At 42.0% G+C, this 24210-nt stretch overlaps 1 protein-coding gene across 3 annotated transcripts in view; it reads left to right on the top strand.

Moving 5' to 3' along the window:
* The first annotated feature begins 10313 nt into the window (after positions 1 to 10313).
* ZNF148 (zinc finger protein 148) overlaps positions 10314 to 24210 on the top strand; it is a 129749-nt gene continuing 115852 nt past the window's right edge. For 2 of the 3 annotated variants that reach the window (XM_036447066.2, XM_036447069.2), the window contains exon 1: positions 10314 to 10610. The gene's annotated coding sequence lies outside the window, so the exon portion shown is untranslated. Of the gene's footprint in view, positions 10611 to 10730; positions 10751 to 24210 lie in introns of those variants that run through there. The other variant, XM_036447067.2, reaches the window with a different exon arrangement.

Here is a 24210-nt window from a genome sequence, read left to right on the forward strand (position 1 = left end):
CTGAGGGTCATAATTTTTTTCTTACCACATGTGCCATAGGAATACATGATAAAGGTTTTTAAAAAAATATATATTTTATTGATTTTTCACAGAGAGGAAGGGAGAGAGAAAGAGAGCTAGAAACGTTGATTAGAGAGAAACATCGACCAGCTGCCTCTTGCACACCCCTACTGGGGATGTGCCTGCAACCCAGATACATGCCCTTGACCGGAATCGAACCTGGGACCCTTCAGTCCACAGACCGACACTCTACCACTGAGCCAAACTGGTTTCGGCCATGATAAAGGTTTTACAGGAACTGAATTGTACTCAAAGACTTCCATTTTTCTTTTCCCTGCTGGTGCTGCTACCTGGCATCTTGGGGAATGGGGCATTTGGTATAAATGGAGTCTCCAAATAACTGATGTTTAACATTGTAAGCACCAAGCCATTATGAAAAAAAAACATGGACACTTTCCCAATATGCCATATACGTCCCTGGCTTTTCAGACAAATGCCCCGAATATTAACTGTTCCACGCTGATGCCGGGCTCTCCCTATGGCATCGGTGATTTGGAATCGGTGATTTGGATGTCATATCTGTTCATGCCAGAGGTCTGCAGAGCACTCACGCAGACTCAGATGCCATGGGGCCTGAGGCTATGTGGGTGATGACTTCAGCTGTGACATTGAAATTCATTTTTTTTTCTTTTTCTTTTTTTTTTTTTCAAACAAAACCAAACCCCAAATCAGCTGATTTCTAAGTCTCCCTCCCCTTTTTTTTCTTGGGTGGAGTAGATGATATTTATTGGTTCTCCATTTTTATAGTCAGCATGGAAGACTTATTCACAATGTTTAAACAGGGTTCCTTCCCCCACTCCCACCCTTTCCATAAGGGAAGAATGACGCTTACTAGTATGTTGCTGTATAATTTTTTTTCCTGGAAAAGTATAAAATAATTGTCTTTAGGAAATGTCAGTTAGTGAAAGAAAGGGTAAAACAGCCTTTTCCCATCAGACAAGCATCTACTCTGTACTTTGTTTCATTTCGATGTCACTACTGTAGATCACTTCCACCTAGTTTTCAGCTTATATTTGCTCTTCAGCCTTACGTGCTCACATTTTCTCATGGGGCAGGAAGGATTATTTTACAATCATTTCAGGATGTGTGTGTGTGTGTGTGTGTGTGTGTGAAAGGACTAGCTTCAAAGCTTACACATTTTTAAAAATATATATATTTTATTGATTTTTTTACAGAGAGGAAGGGAGAGGGATAGACAGAACCATCGATGTGAGAGAAACATCGATCAGCTGCCTCCTGCACACCCCCTACTGGGGATGTGCCCGCAACCCAGGTACATGCCCTTGACCAGAATTGAACCTGGGACCCTTCAGTCCGCAGGCCGATGCTCTATCCACTGAGCCAAACCAGTCCTGGCCAAAGCTTACACATTTTTAAGTGATCAGGAGATAAGTGCTTCTCTAAGTATAGAAATCCTGCGTAATGTTTGATATTTGTACAGATCTTGACATGTATGTTTTTAGATGTATAAACAAAGTGGAAAGTACTGTTTTAGTATCAGAATGATATGCTAGTTTATAGGATCCATTAGTGAAGGAACCCAAAGCATCCTCTCTATACCCCTATGTTTTTACAGGGTATTATGCTGAAATTATTGCTTATTTATTTATTCATTCATTTATTTATTTATTTTTAAAATATATTTTATTGATTTTTTACAGAGCGGAAGAGAGAGGGGTAGAGAGTTAGAAACATTGATGAGAGAGAATTATTGATCAGCTGCCTCTTGCACACCCTCCACTGGGGATGTGCCGCAACCAAGGTACATGCCCTTTACCAGAATTGAACCTGGGACCCTTCAGTCCGCAGGCCGACGCTCTATCCACTGAGCCAAACCGGTTTCGGCAAATTATTCCTTTTTTGAACCCGCCTCCTCCATTAGTCTGAGAGCTTCTCAGGGGTTTACACCATGTCCTAGCCTTCTTCGCACCCAGCCCCCGTGTTCTCATGTATCTGTTTGATCTTCGGGAAAGTGTAAAACGGTTGCCTTTATGAAAAAGCAATTTGCAAACAAAAAGGTAACACAGCTTCCACCCCAGCACTTCATTTTTTTCTTTTAAAAAATATTTTTATTGATTTCAGACAGGAAGGGAGAGGGGGAGAGAGAAACATCAATGATGAGAGATAATCATTGATCTGCTGCCCCCTGCACGCCCCCCACTGGGGATCGAGCCTGTAACCAGGCATGTGCCCTTGACCAGAATCAAACCCAGGGCCCTTCAGTCTGCTGCTCTATCCACTGAGCCAACCCAGTGAGGGCCAGTACATCATTCTTGTGTTCTTGCACATCTTGACTTTTCATTCCTGTATTCCCCCTGAATCCTTCTAAACCCATGGTCGGCAAACTGTGACTCGAGAGCCACATGTGGCTCTTTGGCCCCTTGAGTGTGGATCTTCCACCAAATACCACGGCCTGGGCGAGTCTATTTTGAAGAAGTGGCATTAGAAGAAGTTTAAATTTTTAAATTTGGCTCTCACCAAAACCGGTTTGGTTCAGTGGATAGAGCTGAAAGGTCCCAGGTTCGATTCTGGTCACGGGCATGTACCTTGGTTGCAGCACATTCCCAGAAGGGGTTATGCAGGAGGCAGCTGATGGATGATTCTCTCTAATTGATGTTTCTAATTATCCTCTCATTTCCTCTCTGTAAAAAATCAATAAAATATATTTTTTAAAAATGTGGCTCTCAAAAGAAATTTCAATCATTGTACTGTTGATACTTGGCTCTGTTGACTAATGAGTTTGCCGACCACTGCTTTAAACCATAGTTATCTCAGAGCTGATGAACCCAGGGTGAGCCAGTACCTTTTGCCTCTTCCATTGTTTTGCATTTGGGCTTTAGTAAATGTTTACACTGAACATTGGAAGTTGGGAAACTGGTCATTTTTTGGGAAACTGACTTCTTTGTGTTAGTCTCCCTAATTGTTTAGCAACAGGGTAGTTTTAATATTCCCAGGTAAGCCCAGAATTCTAACATGCTTTTAAATTTAAAATTTGAAAAAGATATATAGTAAAAACAAGGAAGAAAAAATTCATTGCTGCATTGTAACACTTTATCTGGTAATAAGCAAGTGTATAAAATCTTTAAAATCTCTAGAATAATAAAAATTTTCCAACTGCTATTCTATTTTATGATATAGATTTAATATATTAGTAGTTAACTTGTCTTCAATGTGCTTAAAGTTTGGGAAAGAAGAGGTGGGAATTTGATTCACTGGTATTTGCTGAGTAGAAGCATCTTTACAATAGCCCAGTTTCATCAGCTTTACCCATAAAATTATTCAGGCAAAGATTGTGCTCAGAAACAAATTCTCTGAATAATGTGAGATATATATATTTAAAAATATATTTTATTGATTTTGTACAGAGAGGAAGGGAGAGAAAGAGTTAGAAACATCGATGAGTCATTGATCAGCTGCCTCTTTTTAAAAAAAAATATATTTTATTGATTTTTAAAATTTTTTTTGCCCCCCTCCCTCCCTCTCATACATACCCTCCCTCCCCAGAGTTTTATGTCCATTGGTTGTACTTATATGCATGTATACAAGTCCTTCGGTTGATCTATTATCTCCCCCAGATCTTCCTCCCCTCCCCACTGTAATTTGACAGTCTGCTTGTTGCTTTACTTTCTCTATATCTATCCTTTGGTTCATCAGTTTATAATGTTCTTTATTATCCATAAATGAGTGAGGTCATGTGGTGTTTCTCTTTCATTGATTGGCTTATTTCACTCAGCATGATGTTCTCCAATTCCATCCATGTTGCTGCAAATGATGAGAATTCCTTCTTTTTTATGGCAGCATAGTATTCCATTGTGTAGATGTATCATAGTTTTTTGATCCAATCATCTGATCAGCTGCCTCTTGCACACCTCCTACTGGGGATATGCCCACAACCAAGGTACATGCCCTTGACCCGGGACCTTTCAGTCACCAAGCCGACACTCTATCCATTGAGCCAAACTGGTTTCGGCAATGTGATATATTTTTTATGCAGCTTAATTGCTTACGTTTTTCCTAGCTCCATCTACTTATCATATGTCCTTTACATTCCCCATGCCAAGCACACTTTAATATATTTTTCCACTTATGTTGTTTTTTATATTTGTATAGTTTCTGCCTTTTCTCTTGCTTCAATCCACTTGCGGGAACTGACTTTCCCCCCCAATTGATTTTATTTTTAGGAAATGTGGTTCAGCACCATCCTTAAATTCTTCTTATTAGTAAGAATAACAATAACTATACTACTGCTACTATCTACAGCACACAGAACATTTAACTATGTGTCAAATATTGTTCTAAATATTTTACATGTCTTAAGATTTAACATTTTTAAAAAATATATATTTTATTGATTTTTTACAGAGAGGAAGGGAGAGGGATAGAGAGTTAGAAACACCGGTAAGAGAGAATCATTGATCAGCTGCCTCTTGCACACCCTCTACTGAGGATGTGCCTGCAACCAAGGTACATGCCCTTGACTGGACTTGAACCTGGGACCCTTCAGTCCGAAGGCCGATGCTCTATCCACTGAGCCAAACCAGTTTCGGCAAAATTTAACATTCTCATATATATATATATATATATATATATATATATATATATAAAATTTTTTAAATTGATTTTTTTACAGAGAGAAAGAGAGAGGGGTAGAGAGTTAGAAACATCCATGAGAAAGAATCATCGATCAGCTGCCTCTTGCATACCCTCTACTGGGGATGTGCCCGCAACCAAGGTACATGCCTTTGCACGGAATCAAACCCGGGACCTTTCAGTCCACAGGCTGATGCACTATCCACTGAGCCAAACTGGTTTTGGCAGATTTAACATTCTTAATAACCACAAGAGGAAGTTGCTATTGTTTAGCCCCATTTTCAAGGCTGGGCACTTGATAGCACAGGGAAGTTAAGCTAGTAAAAGTGGTAGAAACAGGATTTAAACAAACAAACAAACAAACAAACAAACAAACAAAAAAAAAAAATATATATATATATATATATATATATATATATATATATATAATTTACTTATGAGAGATAGAAACATCAATAATGAGAGAATCATTGATCGTCTGCCTCCTGCACGCCCCCTATTGGGCTCTTGCCAACAACCTGGGTATGTACCCTGTCTGGGAATTGAACTGTGACTTCCTGGTTCATAGGTCATTGCTCAACCACCAAGACACACTGGCTAAACTGAGGAGGCTTTAATTGCAATCTGTAGACTTAACCACCAAGCTCTAACCTCAAGGTACTAATAGAATTGTATCCTCATAATATTGCTTTATTTCCCTTTCCTACTGGTATCATCCTGGTCCAAGACCTTGTTTTCTTTTTTTATTTTTTATTTTTTATTTATTTTTTATTTTTAAATATATTTTATTGATTTTTTTTTTTTGCCCCCCACCCTCCCTCCCATTCAAGACCTTGTTTTCATTTATTCTTATGTTCTTGGCCATCTTGACTTTTCCCTCACATCTTTCCTGTATCCCTCCAAACCAAGTTGATGAACTTTAGTGCAATCGAGTACCTCCCTTAGATGCTCCTGAGAGATGGAAGGCTACTTATCTTTGTAAACTCAGGAATTCATTACATAAATTCTACATACTAAGTAAGAAAGAGTAGGCCTTCCATTAGTTTAAAAAAAATTATTTATTGATTAATTTTTAGAGAGAGGGCGCGAGAAACATCAATTTGTTCCACTTATTTATACATTCATTGGTGCTTCTTGGTGTATCTGAATGACACTAAGCAACTGAGTCACCTGGCCAAGGCTCACTCATTAGTTTTGTGTTTTTAAAAAGAGTTTTATTGAAGTATAATATATACAAAGAGCTGCACATATTGAATGTGTACCATTTGATGAGTTTGGACAGATGCAAGCACCATTGATAGTACACTATCACTACACTCAAGACAATAGATATATCCAATACCTCCCAAGCTCTGTCTCTCCCTCCTTCCCTCTCCCCATCTCTCCCTCCTCCTCTTCCTTCTTTACTTCCTCCTCCTACTTCCCCTTCTTCTTTCTTCTCTTTCTCCTTCTCCTCCTCTCTTCTCCTTCTCCTTTTTCCTCTCTCTCTCTCTGTAATAATGCTTAATATGAGATTTGTTAAGAAAAATTTTGAAGTACACAATACCATATTGCCATATTGTTAACTGTAGGCATGTGTTGTACAGCAGAGCTCTAGAACTTATTCATCTTGCATAACTGAAACTTTATACTCATTGAATAACAACTTCCCATTTCCTTGCCCCCTCCCTCCCGCCCACAATACCTGGCAATCACTATCATATTCTCTGCTTCTATGAGTTTGACTGTTTTAGGTAACCACCTATAAGTGGAATCATGCAGTGTTTTTCTTTCTATGTCCTCCATGCTCATTCATGCTGTCATAAATAGAAGGATTTCCTTGCTTCCTTTTATTTATTTGCTTCTTTGCTTCTTTTTGTTAATCCTCACCCAAGGATATTTCTCCATTGATCTCTCTCTCTCTCTCTTTTTTTTTTTTTAGAAAGAGTGGAAAGGCAGACACATCCATGTGAAAGAAACAAATTGATTGGTTGCCTCCTGCACATGCCCCAACCAGGGTCTAGGCCAGGAAGGAGCCTGCAATCAAGGTATGTGCCCTTGATCAGAATTGAACCCAGGACCCTTTTGTCCATAGGCCAATGCTCTATCTACTGAGCAAAACTGGCTAGGGCAGATTTCCTTCCTTTTAAAGGTTGAATAATATTCCATTGCATGTATACACATTTTCTTAATCTATTCATCTGTTGATGGACACTTAAGTTGTTTCCATAGCTTGGTCATGAACGTGAGAATATATCAATGATCTGGAAGTGCCCTTCAGATTTGAAGCAGGAAGGCAGGGGCGGGTGTCCCAGGGAAAGATGGCCCATTGGAACAGGAAAAGCCATTTTTCTTCTGGGTCCAGTAGAAATGACAAGAGGTGGGGGCAGGCTCCTGTGGGCCAGTCTCTCTGACAAGGCTATGAATTTGGAGCTTTGCAAAAGGAAACCAGGTTTCTCCTTAAGGTAGAACCAGACTTGACAAATGGCTCCTGTTGCAGGCAACACCTGGGTACAGAAGACAGTACTTTCACAAACTCCTGAGCTTGCGAGGTCCACGATGCTTGAAAGATGGTTAGTACAGAAGGTTCTGAAGACCTGGTGAAATCTTTGGGGATGAGATGGATGTACATTCCTCTCATAAAGAAGCCACAGGGCCAAAACTGAAGAGAACCCATCCCAGAGCCAGAGGAGAGCAAAGATGCTCTGGGAGACCCTGACATCCCACCAGTCAAAGCAGTGGGCAAGCCCTCTCGGTTAGGCCACGACAGGTAAGATAGACAGGTGGATGTAGGCTGAAGCTGACTCATAAACACGTTTTGTTGTTGTTAATACTCACTCAAGGATAGTTTTCCATTGATTTTTAGTGAGTGGAAAGGAGGGGGAGGGACAGAGAGAAACATCCATAAATTGGTTGCCTCCCAACACACTGCCTCTTCCCCAAGGGCTAGGGATGGAGCCTGGGGATGAATGAAGCCTGCAACCAAGGTACATGCCCTTGACCAGAATCGAACCCGGGACCCTGGGCACTGTAGTGTTTTTTTTTTAATATAGTGTTCCTTATTCAGCTCATGTGAGACAGTTGTTTCTCTATTGTTTCTTAGTTATGGTGCTGAGCAGAGAACTAAATCTATTCATAATGGCAAACCAACCAACCTTAGCCCACTGGGTATAATCTCCAGGCCTTCAATCCTTTTCAGTTATTAGTTTTCCTATTACCTAATATTCAGAGCCTGCTTCTTTGCTGCAAGAGGTGCTTTTCATTTTAACCTCTGAATCTGATGCCACTGCAGATGCTAGAAGTTGCCAGAAGGCTGTCTTCCAGATAACTCTCTTGCTCTAGCTTGAATCACTGTTTTGTTGCAATTAGAATTCAGAATATGCACTGTCATCTCATTGGAATATCTATATTTTAATGGAGAAAGCACATCGGAGAGTTGATTGTGGAACTGTGGCTTATCCTTGTTCTTCTTCGTTACCTGTGTCTAGATTTAAGTTGACTCTCTGGGCCTCAGCTATTTCTCAATAGGCCCCACCGTTTACTAAGGTTAGTGCCTGGGGGCAGGCACGTTAACCTTGCAGACACTCATCTAATTCAGTGCCATCACAAGTGCACAACGCCAGAGTTTGGAGTTTTGCCAGGAAGCACCATGCAAAGGAACACTCAGTTGCCAAGGGGTGGAAAGGTGGGTGTGGACAAGGGAGGAACTCCAGAAACGGGTATACAGATAGCGGAATGCCTCTCCTTTCCCTCTCCCCTCAGAGGTTAAGCACTGCAGATACTACATAAATCTCCACACTATGATGAAGAAACAGTGAAGGAGTTTCTTCCCATGGTCAGTGGCCGATACTCATAATCACTCGACATGCACTAAGCATCTTTTTTTTTTTTTTTTTTTTTTGTCACGCAGATGACCTTGTTCTGGGGGGGCGGGGAAGAGACATAAAGATGAGTAATGGTAAACCATCCAGCAGGCACCTCAGGGTGCCTCATAAATGTTGAATGAAGGCACCATCGCGGAGCTCCCAATTTGGCTAAGGTCACTGAAAGGGCCTCGGAGGATTGAGACATCTACTTGTGCAACTCTAGCAGTTACCCAGCGCCTGCCAGACGGACGGAGAAGTTTTGGGCCCCAGGTGAAGTGAGCGGAAAATACCAGGTCAGGCCTTGCGCAAAGAGGTCCAGGGCCGTATCTCTCCATCTCCGCGCTCACGCCCGGCCTCTGTTTGCAGACACCGACGGGGTTTGCTCCCTTCAAGGGCGCGGGGCGGCCGCTTCCGGACAAGGTGGCCTGACTTGGGGTGGTGGAGGGTAACGAATGAAGGTGGAGAGGGCGGGAGGGACGCTACTACGAGAGGACAAAAGCTAAGAAATCCTGGCAGATAACCTCCCATCGACGTCCCTTCCCCTTTCTGTCTTCCCGGGGCCTGACACACGCGACCCCCGCGTTCCCCGCTCCTCAGCACGCCGGGCGCTGAGGGAGGCTGAAGGCGGACATCCCCTGAAGAAGCCTCCCCGAGAAGTTCCGATCCTTTTCCAACCAACGGCTGTGCTCCCGGACGCAGCCCGGGGACTCGTGGGGGCGGGGACCCGCCTCCCCGGCCACGCGGGGCGGGTGACACGCGGGCACCGGCATCGAACCCGGCCACGCCGGAGTCTGTCTTCCCAGCCGGGTCCCGGGACCAGAGGGAGCCGACGCGCCGCGCGGCGCTTCCCCGTGGCGCCGGGCTTCCCACAATGCCCCGCGCCGGCGGCGGCGGCGGCGGCGGGCGCGGCGGCGCTCTAGCCGCGGCATGTCTGCGTCTCCACTGCTCTGGGAGGAGGAAGAGAAGGAGGAAGAGGAGGAGGAGGAGGAGGGGGAGGAGGAAGAGGAGAAAGGCGCAGGGGTGGGAGCAGTTCGCCGGAGCTGCCACAGCCAAAGTTCTCCCCCCTCCCCCCCTTCCCCCTCTTCTCAAGGTCCCCTAGAAAGGTTGGAAGCTGCCGCCGCCGCCGTCTGCAGTCGGTGACCGCGCGACTCGGCGCCCGCCCGCCCGCCCGCCCGCGGTAAAGCGCTCGGCCTGGCAGGCCCCGGGCCCGGGGGAGGGCGGCGGAGGGGAGGAGGGGGCGGCGCGCGGGGGGAGCGCGCGGCGGCAATGGCCTGACCCCGGGGGCCGAGCGGGCCGTGGCGAGGCCGGGGGGCGGCCCGGGGGCCGGCGGAGGCCGGGGGAGACGCGGGGGAGACGCCGGAGCAGGCGGCTGGGAGGAAGCGGGGCGCGGAGGGTGGGCTGGTGGTGGTGGTGGTGGTGGGGGGGTTGAGGAAGGATAATGACGGGGGCGGCCGAGGCGAGCGGGTGGCCTGCGAGGCCGGAGCGGGGTGCCGGAGGTCGGGAGGGGAGAAGGTGGCGTGTTTGCACGGGGAGGCCGGAGGGTGCTCGGCGTGGGAGTGAGAAGGCGAGGGAGAAGACACCCGGGCTGCTCCGTGCACCGTGCCTGGTGCAGTGCTTTATGCACCGCAGGCCTCGGGCACGGCGACTGCCCGGAGGCTCTCTCTCCGGGAGAAGAAGGGAAGAAGGGCAGGGGTCGGAGGAAAGGGAATCCTTGCAGGAAGCAAGGGTCCGGGGAGAGGGGCCGCCGGGGCGAAGAATAGGTGGAGGAATGCAGGCGATGGCTGTGGAGGAGAAGTCTTGAGGGTTGGGTGGACGGAGGGGAGGGGGGGGGGGGCTTGTTCATTGTGCAGATAGATTAGGTATTTCGTGATGGAAAAAAACCGAAGCATTTCTAAGGAAAGGAAAGGGGGAATGGAAGGACTTTCCGTGAATAGAAAGAATAGCGCTTGAAGCAGAAGGGAGCGCTAAAATTAGAGAATATGCAGGGGACGCATGATGGAATAGACGGAGATAGTAGACTTAATAAACGTTGGGCCAAGGACTAAGGAGTGATTCCAGATGGGCCCGGATGGCCTAGTTCCGAACCGGTGTGGGCTCCTCGTTAGATGACATCTGGTAAGTGTGGCTCCCGGCGGCAGCGGTTGGGGTCACTGAGAGTCAAGCCTTAGCTTGTAGTTTGGTCCGAGACATTTTGGACATGCACCGGTGAAGGGAGAGTCTCTGAAACAGATCTCCAGCAGACACCTGGCCCGCAGGTATTCTCTAGGTCCTGGAATTTATAGTTTAGCAAATTCGAAGAATTTTTATCCCTTACCAGAGGCTGGGTGAGCCCTATGCCGGCAAAGGCTGGAATGGAAATTACTTGACTTGGCGGTTTTCGGCCCAGCTTAACTGTTCCACGAGAACCAGTGCCATGTTATTTATTCAGCCTGGATTGCAGCACACGGGGTTAGAAGGAACGGTGGGGGGGACTGCGTGCATGGTGGCCCTTTGGAGGCTCCATTTGTAGCTCCAATTAGTATGATTGACTGGATTGGTTCCATAACTCTGGGGCAGATGGGGGAACTTTTACCACTCACAGTTCCTGAATGTGTATGTACTCTTACGAAGGCGTAGTGTTATTGAAGAAAATGCACCAGCCTACACAGTGTGGGCCAGCAGAATGAGGCTCTAGAATATCTGTTTTGGTCTTAAGTTGCAAGGTCAGGGCTGGTTGCCTTGAGGTCTAGGGGAACCTGAAGAGACTGGATAATTCTAAATCCAGGTTGGAGGGAGTATTAGCATTTTTATATCAGGAAATGAAGCAAGGCCTAATGCATTTGCTGAATTCACACCACAGCAGATTTATTTAAGAGGGGACCTCTCGGCTAGAACCATATTCTTTTTTAAAAAAATACACATTGATTTCAGAGAGGAAGGGGGAGAGAGGGAGGGAGGAAGGGAGAGAGAAAGATAGAGAAAGAATCATCCATCGATTGGGTGCCTCCTGCACACCCCACACGGAATCAAACCCACAACCCAGGCATGTGCCGTAACCAGGAATCGAACCCTAACCTCCTGGTTCATAGGTTGACACTCAGCCACTGACACATGCCCGCTGGAGCTAGAACCCTAGTCTTAAAGCTTTATTCACCTGAAAATTGGTTGTTAAGAAAAATTTGCATACACACTACATTATAATATTAATTCAGCTGAGGAGAGGATAGTGTGAAAAATCCTTTTATGGAAGTAGACTGTGGAGGGATTAATGGGGAAGATAGGAAGAAATTTGGGTGAGGGATGGAAAAATTCAGTCATTCATTTAACAACTACTGTATCTCTAAAGGAGGATGATAATTTGGTATTAGAGTGGAGAGGGGCTTTTATTAATTTTTCTTAAAGAAATAAATTCAGATTATTTTTTAAAATTTGGAAAACTCTATGTCAGCACATTATATATTCCTGTAGGATGCTTCAATATTTTACATTTTATTGTCGTCATGGTATGAGAAGGTCTGTTTTTTTCCCCCTCTCATGTTATCATTAAAAATTTTTTTTTATAAGTTTATGGACTTAAATATAGTAATATGTCATTATTGTTTTTCTCCCCTTTTTAAAATATACGGAATTATACATGTACATAATTTAAAAATAAAATTATACTGAGGCTGCTTACAATGAAAAGCAATAGCCTTGTTTCACTTGTTCAATTGCAGTTCCACTTTCCAGGCCACCACTTCTAAGCATTAATTCTGGTAGTTTAGAGCATGCTTTTCACGAGGCCCAAAAATAATCTCCATGTACTGTTATTTCTTGATTAAAATGACGTTATGAAATAGTGAGAAGACTTCTTACTATGAATGGAAAGGATTTGTGTCACTGCCGTTAATCGCCTTCCTGCTTTTCCTTTCCAATCTTTGATAGTTACTACTTAAACTTTTTTATTCTATGTTTTTACATCTTTGATATGCTTGAAGGGAAAGCATTTAACAGTAGACTGGACATACTGGGTGAGATGATAAAGGGAGGCTTGATGGATGGACCTGTAAGAAAGAGTAGGTTGCAGAAACAGCATCTTTGCAGCATAAGGGTTGCTAGTTAGAGAGGAGGAGTTGTTTGGCAATGATAGTTCATCTTAGAATTAGTTACCAGGTAAATTTCGAAGTAGCATTTTTTGTCTTGCGGAGAGTTTGAGTGTGGGGAATCTGGGAATGGATTAAGATGACCCTTAATTGCTCTTTCCAGGCTTTTGCAGCAATTCTTACTTTTTCAGGAAGGAAGGATTGGCGTGGATGTGTGCTTCATTTTCATGGATGGAGGGATGGGGAAATGTGAGAAAAGGGAGGAGGAGGAGGGACCGGGCAGGAAGGAGGTGGTGCTAATTCTGTGGGAGGGTGTGGAAAAGGTAAATAATTCTGAGGACATTTGGATAGAGTTGATGTGAGGGAGATTTAAATTACAATGGTTAGACTGAGATTTGTGGAAGTTACAATAAAATTAGCATACTTCAGCCACGAACATGTTGCTGATATGGTATGTTGCTTATATATTATAGATTCATAAAGTACTGGTTTTTGGAATTTGAGGTACAGCATTACCAAGTCAGTGTGACTGAGATTGGGAGGATAGAAAGATCTTGCTCCCGTTTTAGGAAGTCTTGTTTAAGTAACCCCACCTCTTGAGATCTCTCTTATTCTGAATAAAAACAGTATTCACATGTAGATTATATAGTGCTAAATTTTGTCTTTTTTTTAATGGAATTACTCTCTTTGGGAAATGGTGGCTTAATTGTAACCTGCTCTAGAGCTGAGATTTACTTTAATTTCTGGGGACCCTCCCAACACAACAGTTTGCTTCTTAACTGTTTAATAAAATATCTGTTGAGTGACTGATAGTGTTCCCTGCTTTAGTGATATAGTGGAAATGTGTAAAATTGCTGAGCAGTATTGCAGACAAAATGTGTGTGGTGGTGGTGGGTATATATATATATAGAGAGAGAGAGAGAGGGGGGGGTGGGGGGAGAAAGGATATATTACTGGGGAAAGCCTTAGATTTAAGGGGAGAGGACAGAATGGATTGGAATGGAACTGTAACAATTCTGCCAAACATTGAAGAGATGGGACCACAGGTTCTAGTCTAATTTGAGACTAGTTTAATCTGAGTAAATCTGGCCTGGAGTTTGGGGCTGGTTTAATTTTAATTTTTTTTTTTTTTAACCTCAGGGCCTAAATTACTGCTTAGAGATTTTTAGCTGTTTTAAGAATCTGTCTTATTTTATTTAATTAATTTTTAAGATAATAATATGTCAGATGAAATTTCTTCCCTCAAGGATTTGTAATACTTATATTCTTTTAGGGAGATAAAGACAGTTTGAATGAATTCAGGAACAGTGCAAGATTTCAGAAAATTGATTTTTAATAAAACAAATTTTAGAAGTACACCTTTGATGAGAATTTTTGCATAGTGGTAGTCATTTTCAGAGTAGTGTTCAGAGCTTTATTGGAACACCCTTTCTGGATTGCCTTCTGAGTCTCTTAGCACATTCTATACAGCTTACCTATTTATTGACTAGATATTGTGTGCTCTTGGGGGAGGGAGCCTATAACGGTGAGTAAAACATGGTCCCTATCGTCTAGGAGTTCATAATCCCTCCAGGATATCACAATTACAAACAGTACAGGCATCATGCTATTCTGAATAGTTCTAGTGGTGACAAATCTTTTCAGTTTTAAAGATTTTTAGAAATAAAGAGTAGTTTTGGTTTACATTCCCTGAGTCACAGAAATGGCAGTGATTTTTTTGGTTGACTTACTTAACTGACTTTGGAAAACATTCCTCAAGAGGAAGTCGGAAATACCTTCAACAGTGGTGACAGTACACATGTAGTTAGGCACTGGAGGACATTGCTTAAATGCATCAGATGGTTGGATGCAATGAGTAGATGAGTAAATAGCCTCCTAAGTTAAATAGTTTAACGAGGACTATACTGATTTTAATATGTAAATAAATTTTGGGTATGTTTGTTAATAGTTTTGTTACTGTGAACAAGGTAGTTTATGATTAAGTTCCCAGATGAGTTTTACAGACAATAAGTGCTTTAGGAATTCAGAGAATGGAGAAATAAATATTGGCTAAGGTTTGGGGAAATGATTTCAATATACCATACTTCAGCTGGATATTTGAAAGAATTCCTTAGGGATCTCAGGAAAGGAACTAAATTGCTCCAAATTTCTCTTGCAGCCTAGAATGAACCTAGAGTCCTGATCTATTTTTGTCTGAATGCTTTCTGCCTGTTTCATTTTAGCTAGTCCTACTGATTTGTTCCTTTTCAAATCCACCTTTGCTGGATAGATTTTGAGCACTCTGGGACAACTGGTGTGTGTGTGTGTGTGTGTGTGTCTATTTCCATCTATGTCTAGTATTACTTTTAGTTTTTCCTTTTTTTGAGCCTGTACCCCACAAATTGCTTGGTTTCTGTGAGTGAAGAGCCTGAGTCAGCTTGGCTCTGTTATTCTAGCATTTTCCTGAATGCTTTTCTCAACTCTGCTTTCTGAATTACAGAGAATAGGTAGAATTGAGGGCATATGTAAAGTAGACACATGCTCCATGAATAAATGAATGAATGAGAAAGAATCTGAGATAAATTAGGTGCTCTAAATTGTCTATATGTTTTCTGTTTGTTTCAATTTACTTATTGGGGCTGACATACAGGGGTGGGCAACAGTAATGATAGACCTTATAATCTTCAAACAGCCATCATTACCTAAAAGATAAATCATAAGAAGAATATGAAATAATAACAATAAGACAAATAATACAAACAAGTAATACAAGAATAAACTGTTTTGCATTCTCACAATTGTTAACCTACCCCTGTATGTACATGGATTGAAAAGTCTACTGAAGAGAAAATGAAAGAAAAATCTGTTTGAAGATTATAAGGTCTATCATTATGGATGTTAGAAAACTAGGAATAAAGTGAAAGATAAGTAGATGGAGAAAGAGAGGTGTTATCTTATAGAAAGTATGATTCTGAAAGAAGAAAATGATCCTATCTAATAAAAGAGTAATATGCAGATTGACCATCACTCTAGAACACACAAGATGGCTGCCCCATGTGGTCAAAGATCCCGTCCCCATGTGGACACAAGATGGCCACCACAAAATGGTCAGCAGGGGTGGGCAGTTGGATGTGATCAAGCCTGCAGGGGAGGGTAGTTAGGGATGACCAAACCAGCAGAGGAGGGAAGTTGTGGACGACTAGGCCTGCAGGGAAGGACAGTTGGGAGGGACCCAGGCCTGCAGGGGAGAGCATTTGGGAGGGACCAGGCCTATAGGGGAGGGCAGTTAGGGGCAAACAGGCTGGTAGGGGAGCAGTTAGGCATCAATCAGGCTGGCAGGGGAGTGGTTAGGGGGTGATCAGGCTGGCAGGCAGAAGCGGTTAGGGGCAGTCAGGAAGGCAGGCAGGTGAGCAGTTGGGAGCCAACAGTCCTGGATTGTGAGAGGGATGTCTGACTGCTGTTTAAATGGGGAGTTGGATATCCCTCTAGGGGTCCCAGATTGGAGAGGGTGCAGGCTGGGCTGAGGGGACTCCCTCCCCTCCCCCCCTTGCACTCGGCCTCTAGTTAATATATAATAGGTTATGTTTAGAGGAAAGCAAGAGAAGATTGAAGGGAAAGAGGATTGTTTGAAATACCTGTTTTCGGAGGAAGATGGTAAGATTATTTGAAGGATTACAGAAGTCAGAATGTAGTAGAAATTATGTATATTTATAATTGAGGTTTCAGAAAATGATTGGATGAGGGTTTTTTGTTTTTTGGTGTGTGTGTGTGTGTGTGTGTGTGTGTGTGTGTGTGTGTGAGAATCCTCACTCAAGGATATTTTTCCATTGATTTTTAGAGAGCGTGGAAGGGAGAGGGAAAGACAGAAACGTTGATGTGAGAGAGACATATCAATTGGTTGCCTCCTGCATGCACCCATCCTGGGTGGGGGAACCTGCAGTCAAGGTACGTGCCCTTGAATGGAATCGAACCTGGGACCCTTCAGTGGATGGGCCGATGCTTTATCCACTGAGCCAAGCTGGCTAGGCTGAATGAGTTTTCTTTAGTCTGTAGACTATGTGTATTTCTTATATGCAAAAGCATTGTTGGATGCAGTCAGGAATAAATCCTTTCGGATTTATATTGTAATAGGGAGCTGGACTTTTGCACAAATAACTACACTATGACAACAAAAGTGTCATAAGAAAAATGCTGAATGTTACTGAAGTAAAAGGGAGTAAAAAACATTTGACTAAGGGAAAACTTGGGACTGCATTTAGTGGCATGGAAGTGGTATTTTAGCTAGTCTTGGAAGGGGTAATAGGATCCTGACTGGCAGAAATTACTAGAAAGAGAGCATTCCAACCTGAGGGATTAGCAAAATCAAAGGTTTGGAGGTGAGGAGCCAAGGATGTATAGAGAATAGTGTAGTGAGAGATAATTTTTAAAAATTTTTATTATGGCCTACAATAAGAAATACATGTTATATCTTCACCAAATACATGCATGTATGAGTGTGTGTATGTATAGAACAAAATGTTTCAATAAGAATAACAATTCTTACCATGTTGGATGTACTCGGATGTTTTCTATTCTGTTTGACAAAGAAGATAAAATGATGGCTGTCACTCATTAAACTGAATTTAGTACTAAATAATGATCACTTGTAGTTTGGAACATAAAGTTCATGAACAGGGCATAATATGATATATGGTAGAAAGAGAGTTATTTGGGAGTTGGGTAGAAAATGGATGGCCTTGAAAGCTAAACTAGTTTGTATTTGATATGATGTAGTGTTGTTCTTAGTAAGCAAACAGAAGCTGGGTTTTAGTATTGGCCCTTCTGTTTACCCAGGCTATGATTATGGAGACATTGCTTTTCTGAGACTCAGTTTTCTCATCAGGAAATTGATAATCATTATACCTTCTGGCAAGGGTTTGAGGATTAAAGTATGTTAACATATAAAGTATAGATATTGAACTTTTTTGAGAATTGAATCAAGGACTGTATATTAGATGACTTAATCTGACAATGTCTATACCATACAGGATAGATTGGGGGCAGTGTGGTGGTACAGTAAGATTGGAAGTGAGAAGCTTAGTTAAGAGGCTACTGGGGAAACAGAGAGAGACTCAAATTAGTTTGATAGCAGCAGGATTAGAAATGAGGTGGGATGTGATTAGATGGAGAGAAAAGGGGAAGATGACAAATTTAGAGTTGTGGAAAGATTCCAAAGGCAGCAGCTAAAATTGAATTGCATTTTTGGGTAGTTTAGTCGGGTATATTAGAGTAAGTAGTTACAGTTTCAATTATTTGTTGAATAATTAAATATGTAAACAGGAATAAATTGTGAGTGGAGACAGTGGTGGATGGGTTTGAGAAGGTAGGGTTATTCATTCAGGGAATATTTTTGTATGCTCATTGTGGGCAAGATTCTATGGCAGGCTGTGTGAAGGATACATCCTATCTAATAAACGCCTAATATGCCGAAACTGGTTTGGCTCAGTGGATAGAGCGTCGGTCTGCGGACTAAAAGGTCCCAGGTTCGATTCCGGTCAAGGGCATGTACCTTGGTTGCGGGCACATCCCCAGTAGAGGGTGTGCAGGAGGCGGCTGGTTGATGATTCTCTCTCATCAATGTTTCTAACCATCCCTCTCCCTTCCTCTCTGAAAAATCAATAAAATATATTAAAAAAAATAATAAATGCCTAATATGCTAAGTGTCCGGTCGTCTGGTCGTCCGTTCAACCAATCAAAGCGTAATATGCTAGTGATATGCTAAAGCTGCTCAACTGCTTGCTATGCCATGCACTGACCACCAGGGGGCAGACAGTTGACCGGAAGACCAGTTGCTATGAAGTGCACTGACCACCAGAGGGCATGCTCTGACTAGTTAGCTTTTTTACTTTTTATTTAATAATTCTTTATTGCTCAGATTATTACAATTTTCTCTCCTTTTCCCCTCCATAGCCTCCTTCCACCTGGTTCCCACCCCACCCTCTGCTCTTATCTCCCCCCATTGTCCTCATCCATAGGTGTACAATTTTAGTCCAGTCTCTTCCTGTATCTCCCACACCCCTTCCCCCTGATAATTATCAATCGACTCCCTTTCTTTGCCCCTGATTCTATTTTATTCACCAGTTTATTTTGTTCCTCAGATTTTTAATTCACTTGAGTTTTAGATTCACTTGTTGATAGATATGTATTTGTTGATCATAATTTTTATCTTTACTTTTTTCTTTTTCCTCTTAAAGAATACCTTTCAGCATTTCATATAATAGTGGTTTGGTGGTGATGAACTCCTTTAGCTTTTTCTTATCTGTGAAGCTCTTTCTCTGCCCTTCAATTCTGAATGATAACTTTGGTTGGTAATCTTGGTTGTAGGTTCTTGTTATTCATCACTTTGAATATTTCTTGCCACTCCCATCTGGCCTGCATAGTTTCTGTTGAAAAATCAGTTGATAATTGTATGGGTCTTTTCTAGGAAATTCTTGAAAAACCTTATAACCATGGTTTTGAACTCTGTATCCAGTGTTTTGTTCTCCATTTCTTTCATTTGAGATGTTTCGTTGTCTTGGCATTTGCTGCTTCCCTGAGTTGGTAGGGTGGGTTTGTGTACGTGGTGTCCTATATGGGCCGGTGGGTCAGCCCCCCCAATTACCTGAGGTAGACACTCTTGGTGCTCTCCTTTGTATACTGCGTGTACAGCCTTATTGTAGTTAAGTCTTGATTGTTGTTGGTGTCACTGGGAGGAATTGACCTCCAGGCCCGTTGGCTGTGAGGATCAGCTGTCTCGGTTAGCTTGTTGTTGGGGTCAGGCCAATTGGAACTGAGCAAGAGGGGCCAGACACGCCCTGGAGCCCTCCCATGGTTCCTCCCTATCTGGCCAACCTTCCGTGTCTCTCCTTGGACCAATCAGTGGGGTCCCTCGGCCTGGCGTTCATCCTCTCGCAATCTGGGACCCCTTAAGGGATGTCAGAGAGCTAGTTTTGGCCCAAACCCACAGGCCTGGCCAAGGGACCCCACCTATGCACAAATTCGTGCACCAGGCTTCTAGTATTTATATATCCTGCACTTCATGTTCTTTGGTGGTTTATCCAGGGACAAAAGTGTTCACACATCTGTCTAAGACAGAGGTACTGTGGCAGGTTCAATTTTGTATGGAATTAGTATGTAGCTTAGACCTTGAAGAATAAATAGGATTGTAGTAGGCAAAATGGTGGAAAGTGGCATTCTAAGAAGAAGGAGTGATATGAGTGACAAAAAAGTTCTGAATATGTTTAGAGGTTGGTGGCCTAAATTAGCTAGAATTTAGGGCTCATGTTGATGAATGGAGAGAAATAAAACTGGAAAGTAGTTGGAGCATCTAAAAATTCAGACTAAACTGGCTTTAAAAATATTTTTGAGATATAACTTACATAAAGTACTCACATCTGAAAGATACAGGTTAATGAATTTTTTTAGGTATACAATGATGTGTAACCACTGCTGAGTTCAATATATAGAATATTTCCACATGTTAGAAGCCTTCCTTAATTTGATGTCTCCTCCAACCAAAAGTAACTATTAATACCTCTGCCATAACAGAGTAGCCTTGTGAATTTTTTCATTTTATGTAAGTGGAGTCATACATGTCTGTAGAAGTTTCTCGTGCTCAACATGTCTGAGAGATTCAACTAAGGTGCGTATAGCAGTAGTTCATTCTTTTTCATTGCTCTATTGGATTCCATTATATGAATACTAGAGACCTGGTGCACGAAATTCATCCATGGATAGGTCCCTAGGCCTGGACGGTGATCAGGACTGCCGGCTGGGGCCTTCCTTCTTTCTGCAGCACCCCCTGGTGGTCAGTGCACATGATAGCGAGTGATCAAACTCCTGGCCTCCTGGTTGAACTCTCGAGGGGACACTTTGTATATTAGCCTTTTAATATATATAGACACCATAGAGCATTTACCCGTTCCATAATTGTTAAATAACTGAGTAATTTCTATTTTTTGGAAGTCTAAGGAGTTTTAACTTGGCTCAGTATGCAATGGGGGACCATTGCTGGTTTTTTGTTTATTTTTTAAAATCTTTATTGTTGAGAGTATTACTGATGTCCCTCTTTGCTAATTTTTGAGTGGGGAAATAAGGTGGGTTCAAGAATAGTAATGTGACCTGTTTTTGTTTTGCAGTGGAGAGAACCTAGTGACTAGGAAACAGAGTTAGAAGGCTATGACAAAAGTATGAAGTATTGAGAGTCTAAATTGGACGGTAATGGTGGGAATAAAAAGAAAGGGATAGACATAAGAATTATTACAAAGAAAGAATTGAACAACAAATGGGCTTTTGAGAAACTGGAGAAAAAGTGGACAAGAAAAGTTATGTTAAGTTCTAGGGCTTTTAACATGGATGACTGTGAGAATGGTGCCATTAACAGAAATTATTGGATCAGTTAGCAGAACTGTTTTGGTGTGAAAGAATGGCTACTTTAGTTTTAATACACATTGACCAGTGTGTGAGGCACCAGTGGAAGTATCCAAGGGGAATCTAGCTAGAATTAAAAATAATGGACTCAGTTGGGGAAAGAAGTCCAATAGAGATTTGGGAATATGAGTATAGAGTTGATAGTAGAAGCTACTAATTCTGGATTTGGCAGGGTGCTGATGGCTATTAAATTATTTGGACTGATAATTGAAATGTTACTTGAAGCAATAAATGAAGAATCTAGTTAAAAAGAAACCATTATATTCCAATTGCTCAGGAATAAATTAGATTAGCAGAGGGTGATGGTTTAATGATTGTTTTGGGAGCTCTGGGAAGAGAATTATATGAAGAATGGAAATGTAGAAGCAGTGGTTAGAGATGAGACTGTGATGGGGAGAGAATTAGAGAAAGGACTGAACTTGGGAAAATACCCACATTCACTGGGCTCATTCGAGACAGAAGAAGCAACTAGAGAGACCAGAGAAGAAACATGGAACAGTGACAAAAACCAAAGGTAGTTCAGGTGTCATTGCCAAAGAGAGGATAAGGACTTGTGTGGTACATCACAGGATTTGGTACATGGAATTTTTTTTTTCTTGGGGGGTGGCGTGGAGTGTCTTCAAGAGAACAGTTCAGAGGCCAGAACGCATGGGGGTAAAAGACTGGATGGAGCTGAGACCGGTTTGGCTCAATGGATGGAGCGTTGGCTTGGGGACTGAAAGGTCCCGGGTTCGATTCCGGTCAAGGGCATGTACCTTGGTTGCGGGCATATCCCCAGTAGGGGGTGTGCAAGAGGCGGCTGATCGATGACTCTCTCTCATCGATGTTTCTAATTCTCTCTCTCTCTCCCTTCCTCTCTGTACAAAATCAATAAAATATATTAAAAAAAAAAAAAAAAAAAAAGACTGGATGGATTGGGTTAATATGGAAGAATTGACTGTAGGAATTGTATTAAGTTCATTTTAAGAAGTGGGAAAATTCTTCCAAAACTGGAGGCAAGAAGTAACAAGTGAATGAAGATACAGAATTTTTTATTTTTTTAAATTATTTTTTATTTTTTAAAGAATTTCAGTTCTTTTTTTAAAAAAATATTTTATTGATTTTTTACAGAGAGGAAAAGAGAGAGAGAGAGTGTTAGAAACATCAATGGGAGAGAAACATCGATCAGCTGCCTCCTGCACACCCCCTACTGGGAATGTGCCGGCAACCAAGGTACATGCCCTTGACCGGAATCGAACCTGGGACCTTTCAGTCAGCAGGCCGACCCTCTATCCACTGAGCCAAACTGGTTTCGGCAAGATACAGAATTTTTTAGAAGCTATAAAGAGGATTTGATTACAGGTGGAGAAGGTGTGGTTTGAGAGAATTCCATGAAATAGATTATTTGATGGGATTAAGTATTTATATTTTAAAATTTATATTTTAAGTCCTGGCCAGTGTGATTCAGTTAGAATGTTGGCCTGAGCACCAAAGGTTCATGGGCTTGATTCTTGGTCCAGGGTACATACCTGCATTGCGGGTTTGCTCCCACCCCGGTCAGGGTGCTTGAGGGGGAGCAACCAGCTGACGTTTCTCTCTTACATGGATGTTTTTCTCTGAGTCTCTCCCCCTCCCCCTTCCCTTCCACTCTCTCTAAAAAAAGCAATGGAACAAATATACCCTCTGGTAAGGATTACCAAAAACACACATATAATTTGGATTAATCAGTGAGATGAGAGTAAAAGATTTCATAGTTCTCTGGGGGTGCTTAACACCAGTGTGTGGGAGAGTGGAGAAAATAGATGGTGAAGATTGTCTATTATTGGGGAGATACATGGCAAGTGTAATGGAAGGTCATGACATACTGGAGAGGGCAGTATTAAAATGGCTGATGGACAGTTTTAAATTGTGTAGAAAGAGAAGTGCAGCTAAAAGGAGGTGAAGAGCAGGCATAGAACTAGAAAAAAGTAGTTATTAAAAATGAAAGGGATTCTGAACTTGTAATCCTAATGGTACAGTACTTTCAATCGAAGTCCTCTTTTCAGTATACATATGCGTGAATGAGGTACAGATGAAGGTTTTAGGATTTGAAGAAGGTAAGGGCGTAGAACAAACATGTCAGACTTGAGGCCTACAACGAATAATTTTGCGACCCAGCCAATATAACTGTATGTAAGAAATATTGTAATAAAAATTTTGTAACTTAAATTTTACAGTATCCTGTTATACATAATTATTAGTAACAAACTATAACGTTTGCTAATGACTGATTACTGTAATTGTGTTGCATTCATTTCCCTTATGTGCCTTACGACACTCTTTCTCCCCACTAATACTAGCAGCGAATATTTTAGTAGCCGATTGCCATGTCATTAGTCTTGTATTGACTTGCTTGGTGTGCACAACAGGAAATACTTTGCTTTCTGAGAACAAGAAAAGTAGGTTATTTGTGTTGCGCTTATTAATTTGTGCAGTTATTCAGTGTCTGGTAAGTTAATGTTCAAGAAAAAATATTAATTTTTATTAAAATGTTCTATTTTATATTAATGATTACTCCTTTATTTCAACCCTTTGTATTCAGCAAATAAGCCCACGTTTCTATGAAAATGGAAGCTTTTGTTTTTTTGCAGCCCACATAATCTTAAACCTTGTTTATTTGGCCCGTGTTAGCCTTTGAGTTTGACATGCTTGGTATAGAAAGTTCTTCAGCATTGCTTTTGAAGTCACTGAGAATAATGGCTGAATCTGGGACAAAGAAGAATAGAAATCTTTGGGAAAGGAAGGTGGGAGGGGAAAGTGGGATTTGGTGATGTTGCAGATGGAATGGTTTAAGTGAGTAATGTGAATTGCAAGGAGATTTTTTAGTGATTGAGAACAGTGGGAGTGTCCCTGGGGAAGCAGTTGTTCCTTTAATAAGCTAAAGGAGTAGGAGAATGTATATATCTAAGCTTTGAGAACAGCAGGTTTTCCAGGAAAAGCCGAGTTTGAGATAAAATGAGGAAGTAATCACAACAGTCCAACCAAGATATGGTAGTGATCTGAATTGCAGTGGCATTGAAGATAGATGGATATATTATATTTACTAGTTCTTTAAGTTTATTAATAAATTATACTTTAAAATCATAACCATTCATATGTAATATACTGGTATAAACTCAACTGAGAGATTTGTAGATTAGAAATGAGACAGTGAAGGGGAAAAAAAAGATGAGGTAAAGGTGTACTAGTATAAAGGCAAAAAACATGGA

This window comes from Pipistrellus kuhlii, unplaced genomic scaffold (assembly GCF_014108245.1).
Source record: "Pipistrellus kuhlii isolate mPipKuh1 unplaced genomic scaffold, mPipKuh1.p scaffold_m20_p_2, whole genome shotgun sequence".
NCBI lineage: Eukaryota > Metazoa > Chordata > Mammalia > Chiroptera > Vespertilionidae > Pipistrellus > Pipistrellus kuhlii.